Here is a 26,012-nt window from a genome sequence, read left to right on the forward strand (position 1 = left end):
CTCTTTTACATAGCATTGTAAAAGATATTTTACATTGCACTTTTAGTTGCAAAGGAATTTCATAAATGGGTTATATCAAACTTTTTGAGGACCTATGTAAGTTCCTTTAAGGAACTATTTGTCAGCCTTATTCCATTTACAGCTAATAGTTGAAACAAATAAAATTGCATTTTCTTAAAACATATTACATTTCTAATCCTTCTCCCGAGTTAAAGCAAATTTAGAAAATTTTGCATGTATTGGTATATATCACAATTCCCTTCATTTACCTCCCAATTAGAATTTCAACCTAAGGCTATCTTTGTAATTTCTCAGTAGAGAAATGTTTTAAAATATAATTTCAGATAATTCAAGGAACTGAGTTAAACAAGTTTGGAGCATATTTTTGGTGACAACTATTAGACATACAAATTGTCACCAACTGAATCATAGTCTATTCGGCCTGCCATGCCAATTCCAGAAGATACCTGAGAAGTCATTGTTGTCTTAGGCCATTCAAATTTTCGTCTGCATCTGTGGCCGTGAGTTTCCTGATATCTAGTGTAACAGAAATTTTCTGAATTTTCCAGTAGTCATTAATGGTTCTTTAATTCATATACTCATCCAAACCCTTATGGAAATCATTTACAATGAATCATTATGATATATTCTTTAACTCTTGGAGTGATGAATTTTATAGGTATATTTACAACAGTGCTACACAGTCCTTCTACAGCTTGTCAAATGCACATCACATACAAAAGGTTTTGTGATGTCATAATATAATGTTCCTCTTATCTCTGTTGCTCATTTTGATACAGAATTGGAATATATCCTGTTCCCAGTTTATACTCCCTTAAGTTAAAGAGATATATTCTTTTTACAACAGAGCCTAATGTTTGCATCTGGCTAATTCAGAAGGTAATTCCAATAGTGAAAACTATCTCAAATGGTAATTATTTGGGCAGTATCATTTCATGCTACTCAGAACCCAAGGAAAAGTCTCTGATATCCTGGAGACAGCAGTCTTGATTAAAGAAACTGAGACCACTTAGCTCTCTCAGAAGACCTCTCTAACTTGAAATATTATAGTCTGATTTGTGCAAAACCTGTGCCCCAGATATAATCTAGAAACAAAGTTAACATTCTACCACATGGTGACTACACTAACAACTTATTGTATACTTTAAAATTGTGTTAAAAGTAGGTTTTCTTTGGGAGGCTGAGGCAGGCAGATCACAAGGTCAGGAGATCGAGATCATCCTGGCTAACATGGTGAAACCCCGTCTCTACTAAAAATACAAAAAATTAGCCGGGTGTGGTGACAGCTGCCTGTAATCCCAGCTGGTCGGGAGGCTGAGGCAGGAGAATGGTGTGAACCCAGGAGGTGGAGCTTGCAGTGAGCCGAGATCGCGCCACTGCACTCCAGCCTGGGCGACAGAGCAAGACTCTGTCTCAAAAAAAAAAAAAAAAAAAAAAAAAAGAGTAGGTTTTAAATGATCTCACCACACACAAGAAAGGTAAGTAAATAATGCAATACATATGTTAATTAGCTGGATTTAATCATTCCACAAGATGTACGTATATCAAAACAGCATGTTGAACACTATAAATATATATAATTTTTGTTGATTAAAAATAAATTAAATAATAATGAAGCTGAATTCCTGTTAACAACTAGAAAACAAACAATTTGAGGGCAAGTTATGATAAATAATAGTATGTAACACTAAGGCAGACAACAGTATTCTGACAAAATGTGATTTGTCTTCTTCTTTACACAGACATCTTGTTCTCTTTTGACCAGAGACAAAAGAAGAAAAGTCTTGGAAATATCCTTCACGGTTTGGGGATGAATGAAGGCAGAGAAGTATTCATCAGTCTTATGCTCCTGGCAACGAACGTTAAAGGAAGTCAAAATTGTGGCTTCTAGAAATGAGAGGAGCTGACATAGCCCCAGCTCCACCTCCCTTGTCTCAAAGCGTAAGAGCAGAATTGATTATTCTCAACCTCATCCATACATAAAAAAGCGTGCTAAACATCTACTTTTGTATGACTTTAGCAACAATCAAAATAACTTCATAATTTTGCATTTCCTTTTTATTATATATAACATCATATTTTACTACGTGTTTCCATACACCTAACCCTTAGAGCCTTCTAAGCCCTCCGAATGGGAAGCAAAGTAGATATCATTGCTTTTCAAATGAAGCAGCCGGATCTCAGTGCATAGTAGGGACTTGTCTAAAGTGATGTGGGTAGGAAGTGGTGAATCCGAAAGCTGAAATTCTGATCTTCTAACTCATAATCCAGTGTTATTTTCCTTTCTATCTTTTTTTATTCTTTTTTTAAGATCAGATGTTCATAGTAACTGAGCAGTCTCTCAATGCACATGGAGTGGTTTTAAAAGTCAACATTAATGTTCAATTCTGCTGCACGGTGTCGAGTATTCTGGAAAGATCTCAATAAGAGCCTGATCCCATGCCAGCAGAGGCTCTGTTATGCATCCTGCTTTTCCTTTTAAGGCATTTTAAATTAAAGGAAGCCTTAGACACCATTTCTTTCTGTCCCACTGACAACAAAATCCTTTCAATGAAAGCATCAATTTGGTTTAGCTACAGATTATTTTTATCTGTTTTTGAAAGTCACATAAACGTGACCTGAACAAATACACTCCCCTGCATGTTCTTCCTGAATTTCGAAGTTTTTCAGTAATTAAGCATTTTTCCTAGAGTGTTGCAAACCAAACAGAGTTCTGTGCCAAAGCAAGGAATGCATTAATGAAAATGAAGAATAAAAGGAAACCAAATCCAAGTTGCAAAAAATGCTCTGCCTTATTTCGCTAAAATGAGATGCAAATATATATACACTAGCTGAGGACTAGAGTAAATATAACATGCTGATGTGAATTTTCCTACTAAAATTTTTCAAGAAAATAAATATTCCATCTCAAGATATATGTTTTAAAAAGAATCACACAGTCACATGAATTAAATGTGTGTCTTGGTAAATTCAGGGACATTAATAATTCATTCCAATAATAGTATTAAACCAGAAAACTTTACTATCTACAGAGTGAAAAAGTAATAATCTAGCAGAGAATCCTATCACTGGATTTCACCCAAAAAGGCATCAAATCCTCTAGATTCCATCAAATTTCTTTAAAAGGAAAACCACTTTTTCTTTTCAGGATGTCTTAGAAGTTTGCATTAAATGAAAAATGTGCACAGCGTATAGAGTGGTTCTTCAGAAAACTTCAGCCACTTGGAACACATGTTTGTGTTTAGGGGAAGATGGAGGGAAAAGAGAGGAAAGGTTGGGAAGAAAGAGCTCATAATGTCTTCAACCAAATTTACAACCAGTGATTGTATGATATTGTGGCGGCAGCAACTCCTCACACAAAACAGATGGCACAACACAGAGCTGTGTCTTAAAATGCAAAGAAACTAAAGATTCTCTGATTCCATCTACTTCTGAAGCTTTTCCTAACAATCTATGCCCCAGAGTCGACTTCAGAATATTTTTACATTTTAATTCTCCCCTTATTTGAATTACTATAGCTATTATAGCTTCATACAGGCTCATTATACATTTAAACATTAATTTTATGTTTTTAAACTCAATACTCTTAGGCCAAAAGCTCACTAGTGAGATAGTGGAGTGGAACATTAGTTTCCTATGTAACGAATTACCACTGTAACAAATTCCCATAAACTTGGTGCCTTAAAACAACTCATATTTATTCTCTTGCATTTCTGGAGGTAAGAAATCTAAAATGGGTTTCATTGGGACAAAACCAAGACCTCAGCGAGTCCCTGCTCTCTCTGGAGGCTCTAGAGGGGAATCTATTTCCTTCCTTGCCTCTTCCAGCTTCTAGAGCTGCTTGCCTCCCTGGGCTAGTGCTTCCCTTCCATCTACAAGGCCAGCAGCAAGGCATCTCCAGTTCTCTCTCTGCTCCATCTTCACATCACCTTCTCCTCTCTATCTGCAGCAAATCTTCCTCTGCCCCCTCTTATAAGGACCCTCATGATTACATTTAAGACCCACATGGATAATGCAGAATAATCTCTCACCACAAGACCCATAACTTAATCACATCTGCATCATTCATTTTGCCATGTCAGGTAACATTCTTAACTTCCAGGGATTAGGACAGGGACATCTTTGGAGATCACTATCACACCCTCCGCAGCAGCAGAGGTTAACCTCTTAATGTCAATCATTTAGAACTACAGTCATCCTTCAGTATACCTGAGGGATTGGTTCCAAGACACTTTCCCATACCAAAATTCACAGATGCTCATGTCCCTGATATGTAATAGTGCAGCATTTCCATATAACCTATGCATATCCTCCCATGTACTTTAAATCATCTCTAGGTTACTTACAATACCTAATACAATATAAATGCTAAGTAAATAGCTGTTATACTGTATTGCTTAGGAAATAATGACAAGAAAAAAAAGTCTGTACGTGTTCAGTACAGATAGAACCATCCTTTTTTTCCCAAATATATTTGATCCACAGGCGGCTAAATCCATAGACATGGAACCCACAGATATGGAAAGTCAGCTGTTACTTTAAAATCACCTTGCAAATGAAAATATGCTTGCTAAAATTCCTTCAAAATGATCATTCTTAAAAAGAGTTTTAAAGAGGACACAAACAAATGGAAGAACATACCATGCTCATGGATAGGAAGAATCAATATTGTGAAAATGGCCATACTGTCCAAGGTAATTTATACATTCAATGCCATCACAGAATTGGAAAAAACTGCTTTAAATTTCATATGGAACCAAAAAAGAGCCCGCATTGCCAAGACAATCCTAAGCCAAAAGAACAAAACTGGAGGCATCACGCTACCTGACTTCAAACTATACTACAAGGCTACAGTAAGTAAAACAGCATAGTACTGGTACCAAAACAGAGATATAGACCAATGGAACAGAACAGAGCCCTCAGAAATAATATCACACATCTACAGCCATCTGACCTTTGACAAACCTGAGAGAAACAAGAAATGGGGAAAGGATTCCCTATTTAATAAATGGTGCTGGGAAAATTGGCTAGCCATAAGTAGAAAGCTGAAACTGGATCCTTTCCTTACTCCTTATACGAAAATTAATTCAAGATGGATTAGAGACTTAAATGTTAGACCTAAAACCATAAAAACCCTAGAAGAAAACCTAGGTAATACCATTCAGGACATAGGCATGGGCAAGGACTTCATGTCTAAAACACCAAAAGCAACAGCAACAAAAGCCAAAATTGACAAATGGGATCTAATTAAACTAAAGAGCTTCTGCACAGCAAAAGAAAGTACCATCAGAGTGAACAGGCAACCTACAGAATGGGAGAAAATTTTTGCAATCTGCTCATCTGACAAAGGGCTAATATCCAGAACCTATAAAGAACTCAAACAAATTTACAAGAAAAAAACAAACAACCCCATCAAAAAGTGGGCAAAGGATATGAACAGATACTTCTCAAAAGAAGACATTCATACAGCAACAGACACATGAAAAAATGCTCATCATCACTCGCCATCAGAGAAATGCAAATCAAAACCACAATGAGATACCATCTCACACCAGTTAGAATGGCAATCATTAAAAAATCAGGAAACAACAGGTGCTGGAGAGGATGTGGAGAAATAGGAACATTTACACTGTTGGCGGGACTGTAAATCAGTTCAACCATTGTGGAAAACAGTGTGGCGATTCCTCAAGGATCTAGAACTAGAAATACCATTTGACCCAGCCATCCCATTACTGGGGATATACCCAAAGGATTATAAGTCATGCTGCTATAAAGACACATGTACACATATGTTTATTGCGGCACTATTCACAATAGCAAAGTCTTGGAATCAACCCAAATATCCATCAGTGACAGACTGGATTAAGAAAATGTGGCACATATACACGATGGAATACTATGCAGCCATAAAAAAGGAAGAGTTCATGTCCTTTGTAGGGACATGGATGCAGCTGGAAACCAGCATTCTCAGCAAACTATCACAAGAACAGAAAACCAAATATCGCATGTTCTCACTCATAGGTGGGAATTGAACAATGAGATCACTTGGACACAGGAAGGGGAACATCACACACCGGGTCCTACTGTGGGGAGGGGAGAGGGGGGAGGGATAGCATTAGGAGATATACCTAATGTAAATGACGAGTTAGTGGGTGCAGCACACCAACATGGCACATGTATACATATGTAACAAACCTACACGTAGTGTACATGTACCCTAGAACTTAAAGTATGATTAAAAAAAAAAAAAAAGTTTTGGTTAGTGTAGATTCCACTCAAACTTAGTCCTCAACTCCATGCATCATTAACCTTACGGATAAAAAATTATGGGATGGGATCCTGCAGTAGTCTCATTCTGCCAACCTAGAATACTAAAAAGTTTAAAGTCATGTTCTTCCGAACGTTTTTCTCCTACACTCAAATCGTATTTTTATAACAGCATCTAATATACTAAACTACATCATAGCCTAGCCTAGCCTATTCTAAGCATGCTCAAAACACTCCCAGGAACCTACAGTTGCAAAAATCATTTGGCAACTCAGTCCACTGTAGAGGATTGGTCGTTTACCCTTGTGATCAAGTGGCTGACGGAGCTGTGACTGATGGCCACTGCCCAGCATGGTAAGAGAGTGTCCACCATATATCACTAGCCTGAGAGAAGATCAAAATTCAAAATTTAAAGTACAGCTCCTACTGAATGTATATCATGTTAGCACCATCATGAAGTCAAAAACTCTAAGTCCAACCATCTGAAGGCAGAGACCATCTCTAGTTCGTCATGCAACTGAACCTTAGAAACACCTTTAAAAGTTAATATAGGGCAGCTTAATTTGACATTAAGAAATTTTCATTGAGAACCTTGAAATAAGTGTGAAAAATGCATGTATAATATGGTTATGGCAATAGAGGACTTGGCAAAGAACTTGGGAGAGCGTGCAATGTTCCCAATTAATTTTAGCCCCCCTAAGAATGACACAAACAGAAGAGCTTGCAGCTGCTAACAAACGACAGATATGTTCTGTCACACCCCGGCCAGTCCAAAGGGTAATGCGGCTAACCTGATAGTCCCCAGGAATAGCAGCTGTCAGGAAGGTGCTGCTACATGTCAGATCCAGCTCCTTAAGAGCAACTGATAAGAAAGAGATGAAGAAGAAAACAGCTTAATGTCAGTATGAAATCTGAAATTCACTTAATCATGGGATTTTAATTTCTTAACCTCCCCAAAAAATAGTATGCTAAGAACCCAGCTGTGTTCCCTGGGGCCAAGGTGGAGACCCATAGGACAGCTCACTTCTCCATCAACTGCCACCCATGTGGCACCTCATAAGTGAAAGTGGGACAGGGACACTTTTATTAAATCATTTTCTCACCTCTGAATATAGTTATTTGACATTTGTGAAATCGGTACAAAAACAATCTCTTTTCATTGAACCAAACATAGCCCAGGTACCATGTGTTTAATTCAATTTAATTGAACAAATTTACGGAACACCTACGGTATATAAAGCACTGTGCAAGGCACTGCTGAGTCCAGTGTGAACCCTGCCTTTACAGAGGTGTGCAGACATGCACACACATATACACAGACACACTCACATGACACACATACTGCTGCACACGTATACACCAGACACAGATACGCAAACACCATGCAACACATACATACACACACACCACACACACACCACACACATCACACACATACCACACACACACCGCACACACACCGTACACACACATTACACACACACACACCACACACACCATACACACCACACACACACCACACACACCACACACATACCACACACACACCACACACACCACATACACCACACGCACACCACACGCACACCACACGCACACCACACACACCATACACACCACACACACACCACACGCACACCACAGGCACACCACACACACCATACACACCATGCACACCACACGCACACTACACACACCATACACACCACACACACACCACACACACCACATACACCACATGCACACCATACACACCACACACACACCACACGCACACCACACACACCACACACACCACGCACACCACACGCACACCACACACACCACACGCACACCACACACACCACACACACCACACACACCACACACACACCGCACACACACCGCACACACCGCACACACCATACACACACCACACATACACCACACACACCACACACACCATACACACCACACGCACACCTGCCACCCATGAAGAGCGGGAGTTTTGCCCATCACATGGAGAACTGGGAACCTACACATGGCAGGGATTTCGCAGCACCGTTGGAAGCAGCACTTAGAATATCTAGAAAAAGAGATTTCTCTTCTTTACCATTTCCACGCTCTCTCCCACTGAGCTACCCATATACTCAGCTGTGCAGGTTATAGTGACCACTGGACACATTTTTAAAACTTAGAAACGTATATTCACTTTAGTATGAACAAGAGAATCCTTTGTCATCCCACCCAAGGGAACCAGTGTGAAGAGAGATGATGGTTTGTGTGAAGAAAGGGGTCAACCATTTTCAAGGAGTGAGCCATTCCCTAAGACGTTGCTTCATCAGAGCATCTTGGAACCCCAGAAGAGGGAAGAGTATCAAACTGCCTCTGTGTGCAAGAAGCCTGGCTCCCCTCCCCGTGCAACTGGAAGACTTAAGTCAAAAAAGTAGTGACCATGGGCCATCCTGGAGCCACACGGGGGCAGCATCTTCTGGGACACAGGGGAAGCACTGAGAGGCATTTAGGAACCAGGGATCCATGGTCATTCTTAGTTAAATAACTCGCCCATTATTTACATCCTATCCCAATGGTGCCAAAATAAGACCACAGAGCTGCAAAGGATCTCTGCATTCTACCAAATCCTGGTATTCTCACATGGGCTTCTTCAAAAGTACAGAAGGTTGTCAGTGTGAACACAGTGCACTTCATGGCTATCATACCAATCCCTGGGTGTTTACATTCTTCTCAGTGACATTAACACAGGCACATCCATGTCAAGGAAGTACAATCTGTTCTTTTCAAAATAAAACGTGTCCAGTCTGGAGTGGGTGGGAGCAAGCCCACCTTGTGGCCACTATTGAACTACCAAAACCCCAACAGAGAAACCAATTCTGTGAAGCCTATGGGGAATGCCACATTGTTTCTAAATAAAGAACCATAAATTAAGTTTAAATTTCGTGTGGCCTGTTCAGTAAATACCTATGCAGAAGGAAAAGGGAATTGACTCCAAGGATTTCAGTTGCTCTGAAAGTGTGTGTGGCATCAATACTCACTTCTCTAAATGGGGTCCTAGAACTCATGGCATCAGTATCATCTGGAAACAGAAATGCAGACTCTCAGGTTCCACCCCAGCACCCCTGTACTAGGATCTGAATTTCCACAGAATCCCCAGGTCCTCTGTGCCTTTAGGTTGGAGAATCAGTGAAATAAACACCAAGAGTGCAAACAAGATCAAAAAAGTTACCTGTTGTAGTTCACTTTTTCAAATAATTGACTAAAATTAATTTAATAATTAATGAAGCTAGTGATGATTTAGAATCCCTTGACTAACAGAAGGGTTTTAATGTAATTAATCTGCAAAATGATCAGTTTTTGTGCATCATTAAACCTATAAAGTTTATAAAGATTATTTTCCTAGCTGGTTATGAAGAAAATAATGTCACAAAAGCATCTAAGGGCTGCGCCGTACCAATGAGCCGACTCCCTCCAATCTGCTTTCTTGTAATCATAGTGACTCAATTTCCAGATTTAGACAGAAAGAAAAAACACAGAAAACTAACAGAGGATTGTTCTCCCTTCTGGTCACGGTTTATGGTAGCAACAGGTGAAAAAGGCCAACAGAAGCAGTGATTTGCCTCATCACATTAAAAAAAACATTTGCTTTCTCTTCCAAAAGCGTAAGTAGTAACTATGGAAACCAGACAAAAACGTTGAAAATGACTTGCAATTCACAAAGAGCAGAACAACTCTATTTCACCCACACAAAAAAAAAAGAAAAGAAAAAACAACTATGAAAAAATCCACCGAAACCTTCCCCAGGAAGAGTTGGATCTGCAGAAGACATAATGTGAGTGCTTTGCTCAGGCACCATCATAAATTGTTTGATTTGCTATGGAATTGTTAAATTATGGTTTTACAAATGGGTTATTTAGCTGTGACTCCATTTAAATCTACCATTTTATGTATCCTGATGATAAAACGGGCCCTTAGCTGAGCCAGCTAATTCCTCAGGTAAAAGGCATATTCTTTTGGCAGTAAATTAACTTCGGAAGGTCAGTAGGTGGCCTATCACCAATTTTAGAGATTTAAGAAATGCATGTATTGTCGAAAATACTTAATTTACACCTAAGGAAGCTGAATGACTGATCTCAAAAATTCCAAAAATTATCTGTTTACTAAGTTGGTCCTCTGGATATCCCATTTAAAGGTTGATATAAATGTACACATTATTTATGGGGAGAAAATAAAGCAGGGAAACTTCACCCAGTGATGCCAACCTACTCACTGCCCAGAAATTTCCATCCAATTCCACTGCCATAAGCAACTTCTCTGTGTGTTCTCCCATTTATCTGTTTGATGTTGCTGTATCCTTCCCCCACTTTCAGATCAAATGTTACTTCCTTTTCAGATGAGCTTGTGCACTGCTTAATCTTAATGGAACCCCATAAGGAGAAAATGACCGCTTTATTTTAAAAAACAGAGGAGATGCCGACTCACAATAGAAGGGAGTAAAGAACTTCCTTAAAAATATGAATCTCAGTGATACTTTTATAGCCCAGAATGACATGTTTATCTTTCACCTATTTTTTTTCATTCCATGCAAGAGCAGAAAATATTTTTTTAAGCTTGATAAGCAAAGACTCATTTGGGGATACCTGCTACCTGAATTACCACTATCAGGGTTAATAACTATGGCATATTATAAAGCCATAAATATAATTTTGAGCTCCACTCTTCCCAGCATATTTATGTGAGTTTCTGTCTCATTTTGTGTGTTTGTGTTGGGTTTTCTTCCTTTCTCTGTAAAACACAGAGCTGCTAAGCATCACTCTGTTATTGTACACTGAGGGAGTGTGGAAATAAATGCCAATATCATTTGCAGAGCCATCCTAGTTGTGACTTTTTGTAAGTGAGTATCCCACTTTCAACTAAAACCTAAAAAAGAATTCTAAAATCTTTTTCCCCAATTAAATGTTGGCACTCATAACACATTGCTGATGGATTGACCAAATTAAAAAAAAAAAATCTTAAGTTTAATACTGTTTTCTTCAGATGGCATTAACAGTGAAGTATGTCCCTAAACTTGCCATTGTTCAATGCTGGGTTGGCAAGCAAGAAAAATCTTTTTATCGCCAAAATGCAAAAACAATCTGAACTAGCTGCTGTGTCCATTCCAGCTTCGTTTTAATTTGGTGCTAATTCTCTAATTTGCTCATTTATTTTCTCTGGCCACGTAATTAAGGCTGAAGGAAGTCTTTTACAGCTTGCCACAGAGCCCTCCATGTCTAAATTCCTTAGATACGTTTCCCGTCACCATGCATGTGCTGAAGCCAAGAACTAGAAAACCATCACTACGAAGTATTACAAAATCCACACAATTAAGTGCTAAAACCAGGCTGGGCCAAAACCGCGCTGAAACCCAGCTCAGACCAACCCAGCCTGCCCTTTCAAGTCTGTACATTGGATCGCGGTCCAGTCCTTTCTCTTACATCGTCAGCCTTCCTTTTTCCTTTTGCTGTAATGGTATGTTTTCAATGAACTCTGACGCATTTCCCTGATTGAAAACTATTTTAATACTCCTAGACAGTGTGCTTCTGAAACTTTGTCACAACACATGCAATAACCAAAAGTTTAGACCTGTGTAAAGCAAAGTGAAAAATGGAGTGTCATTGAACCCCACAATTCTTGAAATGTAAGTCTGTGGGAAAAGCCAAAGAGAGCCAAGTGAGATGGTTTCCAGCCATGGCACCTCAGGAAGGCCCCTCACCTGGCCTAGCAACAGCCATTCCCACCCCCAAATTGTAACCTCAGAGGTACAGAACCATTCTCTAAGTGCTGTGACCTTTCCTCCTACAAATCATTCATCCGTCCAGCATTTCCTGAGCACCTACTCCAGGCCAGGCACTGTTGTGAGGACTGGACATATAGTGAAGGAAGCAGAATCTCCACCCTCATGGGGTCCGCACTCCACGGGAGGAGGTAAACCACCAAATACATGAGTAAACCTATGGAGGATGCTGGAGAAGAGAACAGAGGAACGGGGTGGCAGGAATAAGGCAGGGAGGGAGTCGCTGACATGAGTGAGGGGAATGTGAGCCTCTTGAAGGACAGGACACTGGGGCAGAGACAGAGGGGCTTGGGGGGTGAGGGTGGGTAGGGGGAGGATGGGAGCTCAGAGCAGGGAGGTGGGAGAGCAGGCACTGCTCACCAGCGCCTGGGCCTATCTGAAGATATGGGATGGTCTGTTATTACATATTTTATACTGTCTCAGCCAGGTGATCAAAGTCAGCGGCATCACTGATAAGTCATGTCCATAGCACTCGTCCTTGATACCATGATGATGGTGCTTCACTTCTGTGTTTCCCTCCAGAAAATCCTAGCTCCAGGCAAGTCATGAGAAAAATCTCAGACACAGCCAAACTAAGGACATTTGACAAACTACCTGATCAGTCCTCCTGAAAACCGTCAAGGTCATCCAAAACAAGGAAAGTCTGAGAAACTGTCACAGTCAAGAGAAGCCTAAGGAGACAGGACAGCTAAATGCAATGGAAGGTCCTGCACAGGATCCTGGTGCAAACAATGGACATAGGGAAAAAGTGAGCAAGTTAGAATAGAGTGCGGCCTTCAGTGAGTAATGATGCATCAGTGTCGTGCATTAGCTGTGGCCAATGGCGTTAGCAATAGGAGAACCTGGGCACAGAGTGCATAGGAACTCTGCAAACTGACTTTGCAACTTTTCTGTGCATCTAAGACTACCCTGGAAGGTTTTTAGGCCAGGCCTGGTGGCTCATGCCTGTAATCCCAGCACTCTGGGAGGCTGAAGCAGGCAGATCGCTTGAGGTCAGGAGTTCGAGATCAGCCTGGCCAACATGGCGAAACCCCGTCTCTACTAAAAATACAAAAATTAGCCAGGCGTGGTGGTGCACGCTGCCTGTAACCCCAGCTGCTCAGGAGGCTGAGGCAGGAGAATCACTTGAACCCAGGAGGTGGAGGTTGCAGTGAGCGGAGATCACACCACTGCATTCCAGCCTGCGCAACAGAGTGAGATACTGTCTTTAAAAAATAAAAAATAAAAATAAAATAAAATGTCTTTAAAAGTTTATCTTGTTAAAAAAAAAAAAAAGATTCAAATGTTCTCTGTCTAGAAATAACGATTCTAGAATAAAAACGGCAACAAACGAAAAAGGTGGATGTGAAACAACTGGACAGGTAAATGAGTCAGGATTTAACACTGCTTGGTCTACTCCTGCTGAGCGGTTTATGAAATCTACTGGAGCCCTCACAGCTGGCCATTCCATTTATTTGAAGCTCTGAATAATTATTTTTTCCCTATTGGTCCCAGCTATTTCTTCCAGGGCCACACACTACAATGAAAACCTTCTTTCCTGTCAGCAGTGCCTCAAGTCCTCAGAAAGAGCTTTTCTTTTTTTTTTTTTTTTTTTTTTTTTTTGAGACGGAGTCTCGCTCTGTCGCCCAGGCTGGATTGCAGTGGCCCGATCTCGGCTCACTGCAAGCTCCGCCTCCCGGGTTCACGCCATTCTCCTGCCTCAGCCTCCGGAGTAGCTGGGACTACAGGCGCCCGCCACCACGCCCGGCTAGTTTTTTGTATCTTTTAGTAGAGACGGGGTTTCATTGTGTTAGCCAGGATGGTCTCGATCGCCTGACCTCGTGATCCGCCCGTCTCGGCCTCCCAAAGTGCTGGGATTACAGGCTTGAGCCACCGCGCCCGGCCAAGAAAGAGCTTTTCTAATAAAGCATGCTCTCCCTGCAGCCGTGTTCTGAGCCTCCCTTCACCAGTGCCCGATCTGACTCCAAGGATGTGGCCCAGACACCTTCCAGGGAGGAGGGGTAGAGGGGACAGTACCTGCTCAGTTCAGGCTGTCTGTCACACCTGTCCTCAGGATCCTTCCTCCCTGTCTTTAGGGGTCCAGGGAGCCACTGAGAGGCTCCACCTATTTTCTGAGGTCCAAGACCATCCTGGGCTCCAGAACGGGGTCTCAGACAGCCTCCATGTTGAATAGCCTTCGCCTGCATGGATTGAACTTAGCAGCCCTTTCTTCTTCCTTCCTCTGTTACCTCCACAGCCTGACACCATGGTGACACCCACAGATGACTCAAGAAAGGATGGTGGCAACTTCCATGTAGAAAGGCAAGATCAGACTAATGTAATAAAAAATATCATACCTTGGAAGCAGTCAGCCTGCATATACGAGACAGAGAAAATGAGGGAGAGACAAAGGGCACAATTGCAAATAAAAGGAGAGGTAGGAGGGGAATGGTGGCTCACATGTGTAATCCCAGCACTTTGGGAGGCCAAGATGGGCGGGTCACCTGAGGTCAGGAGTTTGAGAACAGCCTGGCCAACATGGTGAAACCTCATCTCTACTAAAAATACAAACATTTGCTGGGTATGGTGCTGTATGCCTCTAATCTCAGCTACTCAGGAGGCTGAGGCAGTAGAATCGCTTGGGAGGCGGAGGTTGCAGTGAGCTGAGATTGCGCCATTGTGCCATTGCACTCCAACCTGGGCAACAAAAGCAAAACTCCATCTCAAAAAAAAAAAAAAAAAAGGAGGTAAAGAGTATGTCTCCTCACTCGCCTGAATGTGTTTAACTCCATGCCCTCCAAAATGAATGATTTTAACCTGGAAAGCTAAACCAAACCTTTGAGGTCCACCATAACTATGGAACTAATAATATTTAAAGGAAGTTGAAATTTCCCAAATTTGGTCTCCAATGACAAATATGATTCTGCATCTCCTGTTGACTTGGAACATTTCAGTTCATGAGAGAACTGGTCCTCAACTGAAATTGAATGCACACAGCCTTTTATGCACTGAGAGGGACACGGCTTCCCTTCTCATAGCTCTTCATAACGTTATTTAAACCATTTCTCTGGGGCCATTTTTACTTTTCTAAATGACGATGCACATGCATATTTTGAGTATCTGTGGTCTCTTTTTCTAACAAGATAAAACAAGTAGTAAGTGACAAAGGTGATTTCATGTACACAGCTAATAAGAGTGTTTAAAACCTAATATCAGCTGAAGAAATCTGTTCCTTATTTATGTAAAATGGGAAGCAACTCATCCAGTCAAGAGGAAAATGAAATCAACAAATGAAACATACACAAGAGAACTGCAATAATTGCCAAATTTGGGTCTGCAGAGAACAACTGGATTCCAGCAGAACACAGCACCTGGGCAATGGCGGAATGTGTGCATCGTTGCCTCCTTTTCCAGAGCCTTATCTTATCACAGCCCTGTTAGAGATGTAAGCTCCTGGTCTCTCCTTGAAGGGGTGGTTTCAGTATCTAAAATGATAATCTTAATTAGGTTCATGAATCCCATAAAAATGCAGGAATTGTAAATATTTCAAGTGAAAATCCTTCCTGGGATGTCTCATATCTTAGCTAGAATTGCAACCACTCCATATTGTATAAAATTGTTCACAAAAATTTTTAAAAGCCGAACAATTAAACATATTCTAAGTGTCTCTCAATTGCCATACAAATCTCTAACGAGGGACAAAGGGAAAGTGACATGACTCAGAGTCTCAGCAGTGAGTCATCAATCATGGCAAAATAATCACCCTCCTGGGTGAACTCTCTTTGTCAACAGTTGGTCTGGAGGAGGAGGCACACAGGCACACAAAAATCAGCAAGTTCTTAAAAGCACTCAAAAACTTAACTCTCTGGACAAGGTCCAATTCAAATAAGTTGTGACGATCCCCAGGAGCAGAAAACAGCTCTGTCAACAAGGTGCCACCTCCAGGTCAGCCTCTGTGCTCTGCTCCCTTACAGATGGTGTACAGGGTCAATTAGTGTCTATCTGTTCCCTAAAAGTTCATGTCCACTTAGAACCTCAGTGTTATTGTTATTTTATAGAGTTTTTGTAAATAGAGTTAAATTAAGATAAGGTCTAATAGGGTTTAGGCTCTGTGTCCCCACCCAAATCTCATGTCAAGTTATAATCCCCACATGTTGAAGGAGGGGCCTAGTAGGAGGTGATTGGATCATGGGGGTGGTTTCTAATGGTTTAGCATCATCTCCCTAGTGCTGTGTTGTGATGGAGTTCTCACGAAATCTGGTTGTTGAAAAGTGTAGTGCTTCTCCCTTTGAGCTCTCTGTCTCTCCTGCCTCCATGTGGAAAAGAGTGCTTGCTTCCCCTTCGCCTTCTGCCATGATTGTCAGTTTCCTGAGGCCTCCCCAGCCATGCAGAACTGTGAGTCAACTAAATCTCTTTTCTTTATGAATTACCCAGTCTCAGGCAGTTCTTTAAAGCAATGTGAGAACAGACTAATACAAGATCATACTGGATTAGAGTGAGCCCTAATGCAATGATGGGAGTCCTCATAAAAAGACCACGTGAAGGCAGGGTTGAAAACTATGCATAAGTCAAATCTGGCCCACTGCTTATTTATGTAAATAAAGTTTTATTGGAACACAGTCATGCCATATGTTTGCATAGTCTCAACTGCTGTTTTCACACTACAACAGCAGAACTGAGTAGTCATGACAGAGACCATACAACCCTAAAAGTCTAACATACTTATTATTTCAACCTTTTACAAGAAAACTTTGCTGATCCCTGATTTAACCTAAAATGACTGGCAGCAACGGTAAAGGCACCAGGATTTCAGAAGCAGTCAAGAACAATGCAAAAGGAATCCTTACTAGTGTGTCCATCTGAGACTCGAGACATAAACTGGGACTTGAGAAAGAAACTGAATTCTGATGGAGAAAAAGAGGCTCTCAAAACAACAGTTCAAGCCAAGGACAGAAGAGACAAGGACCCAAGGGATGGCGAGGATGATAATGGCTGTACTGGCCTTGGGGACCCAAATACCAGGAGCATCCCCAATCACTAGGATACCTCAAAATGCCCCCATTAGGTTCCAGACCCTGTCCCTGCTAAAAACCTCACATAAAGTAGGACTAGAATGAGAAAACTTTGATAAGGTTTCAGAGATCAAAATTTGTTGAACACCAGACTGAGAAATTGTATCTTTTTTTCCTTTAAGCATGAATCAATAGAAGGATATGTAAACAGTATGATAGAAGAGTTACATTAGGAAAATTAATTTATAATAGAAGTGAAATAATTGAGTCTAGAGCAAAAACTGTATTATTCAGAATATCTATTTCTGTGGCCCTTTTTAGGGTTGTATGATAAAGAATAATTACTCTAATGATTGCAGTAATTACATTTTAAAGATTTATAAAGAGTTCTAGAGTTGGGAATCCCTTTGGGGTTATTATCAAATAAAAAAGTAATCAAAAGGAGCCTTTTCTTCTTCATTAATAGGCCACACATTACAGTCAAAACATAATCTGCTATAAAGCTTGCATTGTACATCGAGCTGCAAAGTCTTGCTACCAAATGTTTCCCAGGGATTTATAAATATTGAAAGGTAGAGAAGAATTTGCTTGAATGAGGAAAGTTCTCCTCTTTTCCATTTACTTCAATTATCCAAAAGCATTTTAAAAATATTTAACATTAAGCTAGAAAGCCAAGTGGGATGTGTGTGTAAGTAAACTAATAGCTAAATAGATATGTGCATGTTTATCAACCTGACATTAAATGTATCTTAAACCACATATATAAGAGCTGTCACAGGGTCATACAGTTTATTGATTTTATCAAAACTAATTCACAGGTGCCTTTAATTATGTAAACCAGCTGTTCACTGCCCAGTAAAGACTTCAGCTTGCAAAGACAGAATTATCTACTTACAGAGACTGACCTAGAACACAGTTGCTCCCAATTTTTTTTATAATTATTATACTTTAAGTTCTAGGGTACATGTGCACAACGTGCAGGCTTGTTACATATGTATACATGTGCCATGTTGGTGTGCTGCACCCATTAACTCGTCATTTACATTAGGTATATCTCCTAATGCTATCCCTCCCCACTTCCCCCACCCAACAACAGGCCCCGGCGTGTGATGTTCCCCTTCCTGTGTCCGGATCTCATTGTTCAATTCCCACCTATGAGTGAGAACATGCAGTGTTTGGTTTTCTGTTCTTGTGATAGTTTGCTGAGAATGATGGTTTCCAGCTGCATCCATGTCCCTACAAAGGACACGAACTCATCCTTTTTTTATGGCTGCATAGTATTCCATGGTGTATATGTGCCACATTTTCTTAATCCAGTCTGTCATTGATGGATATTTGGGTCAACCATTGTGGAAGACAGTGTGGCGATTCCTCAAGGATCTAGAACTAGAAATACCATTTGACCCAGCCATCCCATTGCTGGGTATATACCCAAAGGATTATAAATCATGCTGCTATAAAGACACATGCACTCATATGTTTATTGCGGCACTATTCACAATAGCAAAGACTTGCTCCCAATTTTTTTTAAAAGAAATGGTGCTGGCCCTTAATTATACTGCAGCAATTTCTTCTCATGAACTTTTTAGCTATGAGCCCTTGAGTCATCAGCAACTGAAGGTCTGGAGAAGCCCTGGAGCAGCTTGGCTTCAGCTGTACATTCAGGTCCCCTAGTTCACTCTTTGCTGTGGCCAGAGAGACAGGGCCTGCGGGCAATGCTCAGAGGGCCAGGATTCTGGAAGTTGCTTCAGCACTCGTGGGCTTTAGGTGACTATTCAAGAACTGGGAAAACTACCCACCCTACTGGGCTGTCAGTGACTTCACAAGACAATGCATCTACATAGCTCTTGACATACTTAGTAAAAGATGCTGGAGTTTTTAACTTCTCAAGTTGTTCCCCTTTGCAATCAGAAAACCAACTGAAAATTGATGTTAATGGTCATTATCTTGGTGACAGACATTTGCCAGGGTCTCAGAAGGGTTGTATGGCAAACTCCACCTGGGTGTGGTAAGGGGAGTGTAAGATGGAAAGTATTGATAGAGGCCAGGGAAACACAAGGCATAGTGCAGGGACAGGGCTGGTCACAGTGGGCTCAGCTATCACCTTGAATCCTGACAGGGTGGGAGAAGTGAGCACTTACCAGGTCCCGAGGGTGCTGAGGCCTTGCGTGGAAGGATGCAGCCAGGCCTGGGAGACCCCCCAGAGCACAAGCCCTTCTACCTCCCATCTTCTCCATGTCCCCCATGGGAAGAAGCCAACCAGAAGCAGAGGGCTAGCAAGACTTCAGTGCAGTCCAGAGCCTGGAGAGGGCTCTGGAGGATCTGGAAGGACAAGTAGAAGATGCCCAGCACACTTCTCTTTCTTTTTTCCTACCATCAAGAGATGTTTGCTCTTATGCAAAGTCAAGCAACAATTCCAAGCCCTGGTTTTATTTTTAGCAAATTCCAATTTTTCCTCTCACCTTCCTTCCTGCTCTCTGTGTGGGCGTCCCTGTGCAGGTGACCAAACAGAGGCGGCGACTCAACTGCATTTTGCAAAGTGCTTTTAAGTGAACAAAGACATTAAACCACACTTCAGCTTGTAACAAGAATATCTATTTCTTGAATCATCACAACAGTAAAACTTGCTAACGTTATGGAGTGCTCACTATGGAACAGGCAATTTACATGCATTAACAATTTCTAATGCTGGCAAAACCCCTATGAGGTAGGAACTACTGCTATCATTTTAGAATTGGACAAAGTGGGGCATGGAGAGATTGAGCATGTTCCTCAGGTCCTCACAGCTAGCAAGGGGCAGGACTGAGCTTCAAAACCCGCAACCCGGATCCAAAATCTGCTCACCTAACCACATTTATACTGCCTCATAATTACAGTGAAAAGACCTAGAAGATCTTGATATTTAAAGAAATCCTGCAACTAATCTTCTTCATAGAATAAAAATATCTATTTTTATGAAAAAATCACCCATTTTGTAATTTGTAAATTTGACTTTCGCATGTTGCATTTCCTTATGTGCCCATGTGTCAGTTTCCAAACATTGTCTTTATATAAATGAAATAGAATATGATCAACTTAGGCAAGTTCCCACTGCCTAGCAAAGACTTCAGCTTGCAAAATATGAATATCTACTTAGAGAGAGTGACCTAGAACACAGTTCCTCCCAATTTCCTAAAGAAAATGGTGCCAGCCCTCAGTTACACTGTAGCAATTTCTTCCCATGGTCTTTTTAGCAATGAACCGTCAAGCCATCAGCAACCAAAGGTACCCAAGAAGTCCTAGGGCAGCCTGGCTTCAGGCTACAAGTTCAGGTCCCTGATTACACATTTATTTTCTGGGTTCCTATTCACTAAACATGAGAAATGGGGTGGGACATGGCATTTTTCATGATGGCCTCAGCACAGTCTCCCCACCCACAAATTCTTCTGCAGTATGATTTGCCACTTGCCCATCCATGGGCACTCTTTCTCCAACCCCATGAATCTGAGCCCTAGGACTGCTTTGACCAGTAGAATACAGTGGAAGTGGTCCTATGCCTGGCCTGGACACAGTCTTTAAAGGGTCTAGAAACATCCACTTCCAGTCTCAAAGCCCATGCCATCCCATAAGGAGAGAGAGGCCATGTGGCAGGATACCAGCTGACTACTACTGCATAAGGCCCAAGGAGAACCGCTCAGCTGAGCCCAGTCCACCCGAGGAATTGTGAAACATAATAACAAATTGCAGGTTTAAGTCATTAAATGATGGGATAATTTTTTGTATAGCAATAGATCTCCAGAACAAATGAGTTTACCAATGTAATGCATTTTCTTTTGGGAAGAGGGAAAAAGATAAGAGAACTACATTGTTTGCTCACATTCCCAGGTAGACGTTTCACCTGGGAGCCGGGAGTCTCTAGATTTCAGGAGAACCTGGCTCCAGAGACCACGCAGGCCTATTAGGGAGAGCTGGTTCTTAGGTCATGGTGATTTTATTTGTAGGACTTGGTACTTACGGGAAATCCATAGAGCTAGACAGAAGAGCTGCATTTTCTATTCTGAGCCCGTGGTAGCACTGTATCCAGATGGTTCTGGTTATGACCACACGTCACTCCTTCCAGTTTTGAAAGCACAACCAGCTGTCAGCTCCATCAAGGTCTGAGGAACTGCCACCCACCCGTGGCTGTGTGCTCTACGGATGGTGGCCAAGCCTCGGGTGAAAGGGCTACCCACCTCCACCTGCCAGTTTTGCTTCTCACCATTTCTGCCTTGCATGGCTGAAGCAGAAGTCCCCATAGCCTCCTCCCCAGCTGCCAGACTTGTCGGCACCTTTCCTAGAGGTCAGGATCCTACTTGGCTAGCCCTTGTGGGCAGCCTGCCCCTGCCTGGGAAGCCAAGAGCATGACCTGCCCTGCCTGGACACCCACCAGATGCACAGCTCCTCCCAGTAGCTTCTGGGTCTGGAACTGTGGCCTTTATGTCATGCTGAGCTACAGAGCTGAAATTGCTACTAATATATTTCAATTAAAACAAAACAAAACATGTAATCTTCTTATGCCAGGAATATTTCAGACATTGACCTATAGGCCTCTGCCAGCAGTATTAAGACATCTACTAAACTGGGGCCAGAATTTTTTTTTCTTCACATTATAAACTAGTAACATACTTTCAAATACCAGACTCCTCCTAGTATTTAAACCCTTATAATATCCCATGGGTATATTTGAAAGTAACTATGAACTTAGCTTCCTATTATTCATTCATTCTGCTTGAAGCTCCTCAGGAAGAGGGTGGGGGTAGGAAGTGTGGAATAAAAATCCTTTTTGGCAACCTGAGCTATTACATTTTCTCTCCATACTTAGAAGACCCAGATCCTCCCCTCTTTCATCCTCCCTTGTATCACTGGACCTGTAGCCCTAGGCATAGTTCCCTGAAACCCAAGTACCATTAGATCCGAAAGGTGTCACGTGGAAATAGCCTCAATAGCTGGTGTTTGACAAGGCTCAGCAGCCAGCGCAGGCTCCGAAGAGCTGGCAAAGGCAAGGCGGAGGCTGGGAAGCCCCAGGGAGGTGTGCGGGCCACGTTAGGATGGACATTTGTGCATAACTCTTTTGCTGCCTTGGCTCTCTGCTGCCTCTGGCCATGTTAGATGTGACCATTTCCACAGATGCATTCCACAAGCAAAGCCGGCAACTGTTGGCTGTGTTGAGTTATACCATGAAGGGACAGATCATGTGTTAAAAAGAAAAAAGAAATGTGCTTACACATGGTGCTGGTGATATCAGCTGAGTTCTGAGATTCCCGTCTTGTAATGACATTCACATTTTTATATGTAGTATTTTGAGATTGCACATAATTTGATGGATAATTACAGCATAAATACATTTATCCAAATTAAACATCCAAAAAGAAACTACATACATAGTTTATAAACTCTCCCAGTCTCAACCAACACACTGACCAAAAAAATTAATAAAATGTTCTCTTTTTTAAAGTTATTTGCCAAAATATATCTGCAAACCAGGTGCTTCTCTTTCAGATTTACATAAAAGGACAAAAAGAAGAAAACAGAATAGAAGTTAATTATTCTGGTTCACAAGCCCTTATGTAAAGAGAAATGATTAATCGATTGCATTTCCCCACATCTTGAGAAATGCATACTCTTTGGCATTCTGACCACTCAGCTCAGACCTCAGCGGCACTCAGGATGCATCTACAGTGAGCAGTAGAAGCGAGAAGAGATCCTTCTCCAGAGCTCAGAGGTTAATCAAGGAATCTTGACCTGCACAATGGAATCACCCAGAAAAGGAGCTTTCCAGGAAACCCCAACTCCATGCTAAGGAGCTACGAAATCGGAGGGAGAGAGGCGAGAATGTGCCGCCAGTCAGCAGGGAAGCCTCCTCGGAAGTGAGTTCTAAGCAGCTTCGTTACCTAACTGCTGTAGCTCCAAGTACCTTCTTCACATCCTGAGGCTCTTCCGTTCCCAGAAAGGTCAGCCTCCCCTTCCTTATCCTGACTGCAAAGTGTTTTCAACACTGGAAAAGGTCATCTTGCAACGAAGATGAATAATGTGGGTTTTGTCCCTAAAAAAACTCCAGGAAGCATCTTGCGTGGGAGTCCTTGTGAGACCTCGAGCACGTCAGATATCAAGGTCTCTGCATCAAGCACTCTGACCAGAAACAGCCCCCAGAGCAAGGTCCTAGAGAGGTGGCCAGCTCCAAACTTCTCTATGATCCTGAAAAGGAAGACTGTAAATAGTTGTATCTTTTCTCAGGCACTCTTGAGGCCATTTCTGATCTTCAGGCCACCTACATTCGTAGGGAACTATATCTGCAGACCCCATATCCTGGCTTTGTGTGGTCTGACGGATGTGGCTGTGTACCCTGAGCTGGAGGCTCCTCTCAGAGCCCTGGGCAAGTACCAACAGTGTATCCGTGCCACATGGGCATGTACCTTTGAAGCTCCCTTCAGCCCCAGCAAGTGAGGAAGCTCCATCAGGGCATGCAGACACACAGGACTCTTTCTGTCACTCGCTGTCCCACACCCCACTCTTCCTCCCTCCTGCCGTCACTGCAATTCTGCCCTGAGGTTCCTAGGAAAGCCTCAAGGTTTGATTGAATTGAACCTGCAGCATTGGTTCGGGTCCTTGAGGCATGCTGGCAAAAAATGGTATCCGTGCCAGGACAAGGGACACCAAACTGGAAAACAGATACTGAAAGAGCAACAACCATCTCGAGTCTCTACACACTGTCTTCCCAGGGCAGAGCCTAGGGTGAGTCCCAGAGAAAGTTTCTAGTAAGTGTCCTGCGTCATAGACCAAATGCTACCATTTACCCTAGTATCTTTGCTGGAGCAAGACACACTAAAAGCAAACAGGTGATCCAAGTTATAATGGGACCCCATCATAAGCCCCTCTCTAAGAAGATAATAGATGACCGTCTCTCTATGAAGTTTAGAAAAAGACCTACCTGTGGACAAAGAGATAAACTGGGAAACCTCAGCCGTGTCTTCCAGGTTCTAGAAATCTATAGAATGTTTTTGTCAACCTGGAGGCAGTCAATATTCAATGAATAAGGCACGATAATTCACCAAATCCATATCCCTTTGACTCAAATCTATCCCATCTGCCGTATCAGTTTAGGACAACAGAAAGTGTTTGTCAGAAGAAAGACATTAAATATCCCCCCATCCTTTTATCAACTATGGATTACTTTACACGTGAACAAAAAACCTTAGGGAAAAACAATAATCAATGAACTTTTTTTTTTTTTTTTGAGACAGAGTCTTGCTCTGTCGCCCAGGCTGGAGTACAATAGTGTGGTCTCAGCTCACTGCAACCTCCACTTCCCGGGTTCAAGCATTTCTCTTGCCTCAGCCTCCCAAATAGCTGGGATTGCAGGTTCCTGCCACCATGCCCAGCTAATTTTCTTTTTTTTGTTGTTGTTGTTGTATTTTTATTAGAGACAGGGTTTCGCCATGTTGGCCAGCCTGGTCTCGAACTCCTGACGTCAGGTGGTCCACCTGCCTCGGCCTCCCAAAGTGCTGGGATTACAGGTATGAACCACTGTGCCCGACCTGCATGTACATTTAATAAGAAGGCATTTCTCTAGACATGGGGAAATGTAAATATAATTCTTTCAAAGAGAAATGGTCATTTGTCTCTCCAATGACTGGGGACAAGTGTTATCACAGATCTTTTCACAGAGGGCAACGGTATCTTCCTTTTATTTTCCACAGATAAAAGGCTGCCATGATAGCCAAGCCCTTTCTCCACTAGGCTTCTCCTTTGACCCTGTTTTTCATGTAAACAAAAGAGAAGAGTGAGGGGGAAAAACCTCAGCTGTTCTCCTTTATGTTCCCTGCCAATACAATAAACATGTCCCTGGTAGGTATTAACGGTCCTTCCACCAAGAGACTGTCATCTTCTAACAGCCTGCAACTGCTCCCAATTTCATGCAGTGCTCACTTTGTCAAGCACCTAATTCCAAAGCTTCCGACCCCCATGCTCACAATTAGAGGTTATTCTTTTGTTTTCTCCAAAGAATGAAGCATTGTTTGGCCAAAGCCATCAATCCTAGTGTTAGATTTACGTTGACAATTGGAAGATGTTGAAAATGCCAATTCGTCTGCTTCCATGATACTGTGGTGTCCAAGATACCGTCACTAATTTTGGATCATTGGAAATATTCCACCACAGGATACATTTGAACTTGTTAAAAATAGCCCAGCTACCCTTCTGAACATTTCAACTTACTGTGGCACCAACAGAGACGTGCTCCTAGTTACAGCATTGGCTTGCTCCTCTGGAATGCAGGAAAGGAGTCGAATTTCATGATACGGAATTTTCGAGGTTGTCCATAAGATTTTTAAAATAGACCTTTCACTTCAGTGTAAAAGGTTACACACACAGTAAAAGATTATAAATATAGAATTCAATGTCTTCTCTCCAAGTATAAGCAGACCATATTGTATATTTTAGGTATAAAATGTTCACCTAAAATATTCAATATGAACAATTGATACTATTTTCAGAATACTCCCTGTGCCTCCACTCTACTTAAATATGGAGCATTTAATTAAGTAAATCCAATTAATCACGTGAAAGTTAATGTGGGAAAAGGAAACAGCTAATAAACTCCCAATGGCTCAGAAAAGCAAAGCATTTCAAACACGCAGACTTTAGAAGTTTCCTATGTGCCTCTAATTATGTCTTTATACAAATTCCTTTAGCCTTCTCCCAATTCTGAAGAGTCTAAGGTCAAATTCTTTTCTATAAATATATCTACAAAAACTTTTTCTTCCCACACATAGGGAAGACACAAAAGATCGAGTGAGCTGGAACCCGTGGCCCCCTTCCTCATGGGTTTTTAAAACATCAGACATAAACTGCAACATATTTGGGCCACTGCAAGTATCAAGCAAAACAGC

At 41.7% G+C, this 26,012-nt stretch overlaps 1 protein-coding gene and 1 long non-coding RNA gene across 2 annotated transcripts in view; one reads left to right on the forward strand and one right to left on the reverse strand.

The window, feature by feature from the left end:
• The window catches only part of SEMA5A (semaphorin 5A), a 517,335-nt gene that overhangs the window by 477,660 nt on the left and 13,663 nt on the right, over positions 1 to 26,012 (reverse strand). The gene's annotated exons all lie outside the window — the stretch shown is intronic.
• Positions 823 to 10,030, forward strand: LOC112626217. The gene is made up of 3 exons (XR_003119841.1): positions 823 to 900; positions 1,764 to 1,849; positions 8,520 to 10,030. It is a non-coding gene; the product is annotated as an uncharacterized LOC112626217 (long non-coding RNA).

The sequence above is a fragment of the Theropithecus gelada genome, chromosome 6 (assembly GCF_003255815.1).
Source record: "Theropithecus gelada isolate Dixy chromosome 6, Tgel_1.0, whole genome shotgun sequence".
In the NCBI taxonomy this organism is placed as follows: domain Eukaryota; kingdom Metazoa; phylum Chordata; class Mammalia; order Primates; family Cercopithecidae; genus Theropithecus; species Theropithecus gelada.